Source organism: Nyctereutes procyonoides, unplaced genomic scaffold, assembly GCF_905146905.1.
Source record: "Nyctereutes procyonoides isolate TBG_1078 unplaced genomic scaffold, NYPRO_anot_genome, whole genome shotgun sequence".
NCBI lineage: Eukaryota > Metazoa > Chordata > Mammalia > Carnivora > Canidae > Nyctereutes > Nyctereutes procyonoides.
Window position 1 is genome coordinate 65391498 of NW_026575146.1, and position 7239 is coordinate 65398736.

At 44.8% G+C, this 7239-nt stretch overlaps 1 protein-coding gene across 3 annotated transcripts in view; it reads right to left on the bottom strand.

Annotated features, from left to right (window-relative positions):
* Positions 1–7239, bottom strand: part of CENPP (centromere protein P) — a 218957-nt gene that overhangs the window by 73493 nt on the left and 138225 nt on the right. The window lies entirely within an intron of this gene.

A 7239-nucleotide genomic window follows, 5' to 3' on the forward strand; every position in this document is an offset into this window, starting at 1 on the left:
GGGGAGCTGAACCCTAGTTGGCACTGGCTGCCAAAGGCAAAAGGGAGAGGAGGAGCCAAGCCCACAGCCAGTCTCCATCTGACCTGACCATGTGGTCTGACCACATGGTGCTTCTGGGGAACAAGACAAGATGCATCTAGAAGCCTGGCTCTGCACAATGTGCCCCCTTCCCACCTGGCACTGGGGATATGTGCGACCACCCTGGTGACAGATTTCATAACAAAAGTTAGGTGCGCACTGAGAATTTATTGCATATGGGGTACTGCATGTAGACGGAGAGGGGATATATTGTGTTTCTCAAAAAAAGTTGTAAAACTAGAAGAACAGAGACAAGCTGTTTCTTGGAATCCTCCACTCTGTGCACCAAGTTGGTGCTAAATGACTGCTGATGCCAGGTCTCAACTGATCAGCTCACAAGCCCTCCAGCATTGAAATCAATACCACTCCTGAACAAAACAGAAAGGCTTCTGCAAACTTTGAGGACTTTTAAAGGAAAAGTGAGAAGCTGAACTGAAAAAGATTTATATAGGGTCCTAAAATTAATAATTTATCTTATTAATATTTCCTGACATGGACAATCAGAAAACACAGAGTATCTCATAAACAACTAAGCATTGCTTTGACGACTGGGAATATGATTGTTCTGCATAACCACAACACTATGTTCTGGAAAGCCATCATTTAAATATACCAAGAATTACTAGGTTCATGGATGCTGACATAAAAGAAGGAACTACTCAAATTCTGCTGTTTCAGTGAAACCTCAAAGGGTGGTTAAAACCCTCTCTGACATCTATTCTGCCTCCTTCTCTTATTTAGAAAACAGTTTCCTTGTAAGAGATACATTTACAGACTGAAGATGACTGAATTATTCTTCTGTCCATAGTTGAATGTGAACACAGATCCTCAGTCAACTTAAAATTCATAAATATTAGAAGTGTGCATGAGGGGGTGTCTGGGTGGCACAGTGGGTTAAATGTCCAACTCTGGATTTCAGCTCAGGTGATGATCTCAGGACCATGACACTGAGTTACTCGTTAGGATCTGGCTGGGCATGCTGCCTGCTTAAGACTCTCTCTCTCCTGTCTCTCCCTCCCCACTCCTTCTCTAAAAACAAAACAAAACACAAAAAACCCACACATGGAAACAGAAGTTTCCGGTCAGCTCTAACTTACACAAGAGGACTCCAGGGTCTGCAAATCCAGAAGTCTATTGAAACATGAGGTATCTCTCTATTTTTATGTATGTCTCTTGTAGCTAAAAATCAGAACAAGTATGCTGGCTCTGACCTGGAGCCCTTATTAGCTGTGGACTTGGTCATATAACTTAGACTCTGATTTCCAGTCTCCTCACCCATGACATTAGAGGGACCACCATCTACTTTTCCAGGCTGCTGGAAAGGTCAAATGAGGGAACATCCATGACATGCTGGGCACAGGGTGGACATCTGTTCCTGCAGTGACAGGTATCAGGAAACTGGCAGACAGGCAGGTTCGGTGACTCGCTCAAGGTGGCGTGGTCTCTCACTATGGTAGATATTAATTATTCAAGGTAATCAATTCCTTAACAGGGTGGAAAAAGGAGTGGGCATATTGCACTGGGCCAGGGGTCAGCACACACTCTGAGGAGGGCCAGGCTCCAGCGGCATGCTGTGGCACGTCAGTGGCCCTCCCAAGCTTGGAGCCTTTGCTCGCACCCTCTAGAAGAGCAGAAGCAACATAGAGTATGCTCAGCCAGGGTCTCCAGAAACACAAAGTGAGTGTGGGATTCAATAGAGTCAAAATTACTTTTCATCACAGACTTGGGAGTGATTTAGAAACTGATTTGAAAAAAAAATCCTGATTATTATAAAAAAAGAAGAGTAAGTCTGACTTATAAACGTGATTCACTGTGATTACTTATAACACCTAAAATGGGGGAAAAACTATTTAAAATAACCAGTCAAACTAGAAGAGTATGTGATCAAGGAACATGTCCTGCAGATAAGATTCCGACCTCAGAGATGAACCAAGAGGGGGTCTGTAGCCTTGGCCTCCCCATCCCCCAGCCGGTTCTCCAGGGGAGTGTGTATCTCACAGCTTCCCTGTGAGCAATAGCTCCTACAGAACCTAATCCAACAGCACACGGGCGTTTGTAAAGGGTCTAAAGAGACAGCAGAGACTGCTGTCAACAGGGCAGGGCAGTCGTGTGTTTGCACACATCTGAGCATGTGCGCCCGAATGCCTCGGCGTCTTCTAACACGTTATTCACATGTCTCTGCCTTGACACGCTGAACAGGGATGGTTGAGACTGTGAGCCATGCTGGAATTTGGTCTGTCACACACTGCTATTTGCAAAGAAGTGAATGTTTCTAACTCTACAAATAGGTCTCAGTGATCACACAAATGAAAATTAAAGGCGTGATTATTTCTTCTTTGAAGTTACATTTCGCTCTACATGAAAATGGATACAATCAAAATTTAGAGTCAAGCATAGTTTTTCCTTTACACAAAATGTGAAGAATGTGAATCCACACAAGGGAAAGCAGATTGCATTAAAAATAACATGTGATTGCACTAAACACGTCTTAGTTTGGAACAGAAAAGGAATGCATCATGCTATTGAAATGTCATGGTGTGTTTCTAAGTAACAGAGTCTCTGGTCAAATAAACTATCAATTGATAGAAGCAAATCTTTTTATAAGTTGGAATCTGCTAAAGGTTGATTTGTTTTACATAAGTTGAGAATTCTGTTCACAATTACAAATTTATACTGTCTAAAATACTAATTCTAGGGCAGTAGTTCTTAACTATTTGAAGGATGGACCCCTTCAAATCATATCGAGGATACAATAAACCAATGGTGATCCCTCCATGCAGAAAAACACACGTCTAACTCATACTTCACATCTATCAAGAGATTTATAAAGCCTTTTCAATCCTCTACGGATTCCTTGAGCCTGGGTAGGAGACCCTATGTAGGGTGACAGCTTACTTAAAATTTTACATGTAAATATTTCCCTGAGGTAAGGATAAATCAGTTAAAATTAAGACAAATTGCCTCCCTACTCCCCAGTTAACTTAGCAATACTTTTAAGGCCATAGAAAAGTTGAAAGAACAAAACAACAAACATCTCTACACTCTTCATACATTAACCAGTTAATACTATTTTGTCATTCATTTTATCTCTTTCTCCTATGTCCACGTCTATGCACACATAAGAATTTGCAGGGGACAGGCTAGAGCATCTGAATGCAGATGTCACAACACCATCATCCACGACCGGAGGAGAAAACCCCGGAGAACACAGCTTCTGACGTCACCGTGGGACAATGATCACAATCACTCACATTACCAAACACAGGAAATACAACACTGACTCAGGACTGTCGCACTCAGCGTTCCCCAGTCCCAATCACATGCTTGGAGGCTGTGTGTATGAATAGTTCACATGTGGACCCCCAGTCTCCTGTGAGCGACCTACAGCAGCACCCTTGCCCAGTGGAGTGTTGCCCCCCCCCTCGCTGTTTTGAAGCATCCCCCAGCCAGCTATCTTGTAAAATGTCCCCTGACCTGCATTTGTCTGGTTAGATGTACATACCTGGCAGGAATCCCACACAAGTGATGTTGGGCAGGCGTGTTACTGGTGATTCTGGGATATCTGGTTGAGGGGCCAGCACCGCCCCCTGGTCGTTAGACACAATCTATAAGGTAAGACTTTGGGTCTGTGTGAGTCTCTCACCATCCAGTAACTCTCCACATAGTTGTCTGAGCATCCACAGACTATCTTTGCCTAAACCTGTTAGCACTCTGGAGGGTCCCCGCAGGTGAATTTCCAGCTCTGCTTCCTTCTCTTCTGACCAGCTAACATTCTTCTACAGGAAAACTGTTGTCCCTTTGACTCTCTTTTCTGTTATTACAGGACTTTGCATGTGACATGCTACTGTCAGGGCCATCCTAGTGCGTTGTAAGGGGGTCATGCTGTGTTTTCCCGCTAGCTTCTGCGCTCCATCCGTGCATCCACAGTAAACTCTGTACACTCTGGTGCTGGCTGGTGTTAGATGTTTCAGGCATATCTTACGCCTTCCCTGACCCCAACCTGTTACTTGTCATTTCTCCTAGGAGCCTTGGTCCTTTCTAGTGGGAAACGGTCCTTAGAAACACAGATTTGGAAGTCAGATGCATGAACTTCTGGGTTTTCTCAGTGGGAAGAGCTAAAAAGTTTATTTAAAATAAAACTATAAAAAATAATAAAAATAAATAAATAAAATAAAACTATTAGGACGCCTGGGTGACTTAGTGATTGAGCATCTGCCTTTGGCTTGGGACGTGATCTTGGAGTTCTGTGATCGAGTCCCACATCAGGCTCCCTACAGGAAGCCTGCTTCTCCTCTGCCTGTGTCTCTACCTCTTTCTGTGTCTCTCATGAATAAAATCCCATAAAATGAAATAAAATCCTATGAAATAAAATAAAAAATAAAATCCAATAAATAAATCAATCTTATAAAATAAAATAAAATCTTATAAAATAAAGTAAAATAAACTATTACCTGTCTTCACTCCCCAAGGCAGACTTTTGAGGCATTATTTAAAAATATCTGACACCCATACAATATTGTAAAACGTATTGCAGTAAGTCCTTCAATATTCATAAATTCATTTTATTTTTTTAAACTTTTATTTTTTTTAATTTTTATTTATTTATGATAGTCAGAGAGAGAGAGAGAGAGAGAGAGAGAGAGAGAGAGAGAGAGAGGCGCGCAGAGACATAGGCAGAGGGAGAAGCAGGCTCCATGCACCGGGAGCCTGACGTGGGATCTGATCCCGGGTCTCCAGGATCGCGCCCTGGGCCAAAGGCAGGCGCTAAACCGCTGCACCACCCAGGGATCCCTCAATTCATTTTAAATGACAACTTATGTCATTAACTCATTTTCAGAGCAAACCCTGCAATGGGCTAAGGGCACAGGGATAGTGGAGGGCAAGAAGACTGGGACCCGGGACCAGGAGCCTGCAGGAAGGAGGCTGCTGCCTCAGTTCAGACAATTGCTGGAACTGCACAGGAGGTCAGGGCCAGCTTTGTTAGACTGGTTTTTTAAGATACGCTATAAATTTGGACTTTGACATAAAACTTCCTGTTTTTTAAAAATACCATATGCTCCAAACAAAACACATCTGCAGGCTGAATACTGTGCACAGATCATGACCTGCAGTGTAAGTAATTAATCCTAAACCACAGAGCCCAGTCCACCCTGGTGCCCCCCCATACAGCCTCCAGATTACAGTATTTATATCCTCAGGTTTGATAGCTCTGAGCATTCCTAAAATCGTACTTGCAGGGCAAACTCCCTCACATCCTGCCAGGCTTCCCCCACAGCTCTTCCCTGCTTTTCCTCACAGCATTCATAGCATTTTGTGGAATGAGTGATCAACCACACAAGTCCTTGTAGCAACTGGGGGAGATGCCCCACAGTCCACCCCAATGCTCTCAGAAGGCAGAGCGTACCAGACGTTGCCTGAACAGACATCACACAACTCAACCTCCTAGTGATTCCTGGGCTTGGGAAGGTATCTCCTGAGGCCACAGACACCCTCCTCCCTCTCCACCCACTTCATTCGAAATTTGCCAATGATTCCCAACAGCCTTTCCAGTTCTCCTTTGTTTGGGCCATGACCACTGCTCCCCATTTCCCAACAAGGAGGAGATCAGGAAGGGGTCGGAGAAATTATACACAAGTATGCTTGCATGGCACAGTTGGTTAAGTGTTTGACTTTTGGTTTTGGTTCAGGTCATGATCTCGGGGTCATGGGACTGAGCCCCATGTTGAGCTCCACACTCAACGGGGTGTCTGCTGGATATCCTCTCTCCCTCTCCCTCTTCTATTCATGCCCTCTCTCTCTGAAATAAATAAATCTTAAAAAAAATTATATGCAAGTTTGGCTTACGCAATTTATTTTTATTTTCACTATGGTTGGAATAGATCAGGCTATACAGGAAATCTGTGGTGAGGTTCCTTCTGTGACCATCAGCATTTCTGTTCATAAAATGCCAGTGTAGAGAATATCACTTGTTCTGTTTTGTTTATAATAATATGCAGATTATTCATAATTTCTAACAATACCGTTTTGATAGAGTAAAACTAATTCTCTAATGTTTAGAGCAAAGCCTGATGAAGGAAAAAAAACAATAAAGATAACAAATGTGTAGAAAAGAATCAGGTCCCACCCGAAGGATGATGTCTACCAGAACCAAAACTGGAAGATTTTCTCCTCACGACACTTTAGGGAGATGAAGCACATGGTGGTGTCTGGAATGACTATAGCACAGGTGCAGGAGAAAACCTGCAGCGTCTCTGTGGTGGTGTTTGCAGGCCTTCCCGCAGGGCCAGTGAGCTGAGTTCACAGAATAGGGCAGAGCAGCCTGGCACCCCCACCCCAGCACCGCTCCTGAGCCTGCTTCTTTCCCCACACCTCTAACCAAAGATTGAAGCCAGGTGCGGGGGCAGACATGGCGGGGGGATGGGGGGGCTTGCGGCAGGCAGAGGAGGAAGGGGCTATGACACACTGTCAGCAAAGCAGTGTCAGAGAAGAGCCTCCCGCTCTCTAGATGTGAGGCAGAGGCAGAGAGGCAGGGAGCCCTTGTCCCATGGAGGAGCAACTACTACTCACCCCTGCCTAGGGCTGCCAGGTGAAAAACAGGAGCCACAGGCTGGCAAGGCTCCACCTGTCAGGAGTGCTGCTCCCCCTCATGCTAAGAACAGCAATTCCAAACAGAAACACACAAGAGCCCTGCGACAGACTGAAGCACGCCTGAGTGCTCCCAGGTGTACCCCGAGGGAACATACACGTAAGCTCTGACTGGGGGCGCAGTCGTACACACCAGCACACCGCACAGTACCAAGAAATGGACTACTGCACTGGAACAGACCCCAAAACACTGCATGCCAGGTGAAGAAAGCTAGACCCAGAGCAAGCTGCCACGGCCTCACTGACAGGGGGCAGCAGGTTCCCGACCCATACCCAGTTTGTGGCCGAGCTGTACCAGTATGATGCTATGTATTTATTATTGTAATACAGACTTGTGAAAGTCAAAAAACAAAACAACACATGATGCAGGACAACAGAACTCTGCTCTGATGAAACCCAGGTTAGTATGTGCGGTCCAACCCTCAGGACGCCTCAGTTACTCAACACATACACACAGGAACTACACACAACAGAATAAATGGGAGCACGTGCACCAGAACCAAACAGGATTCTAAG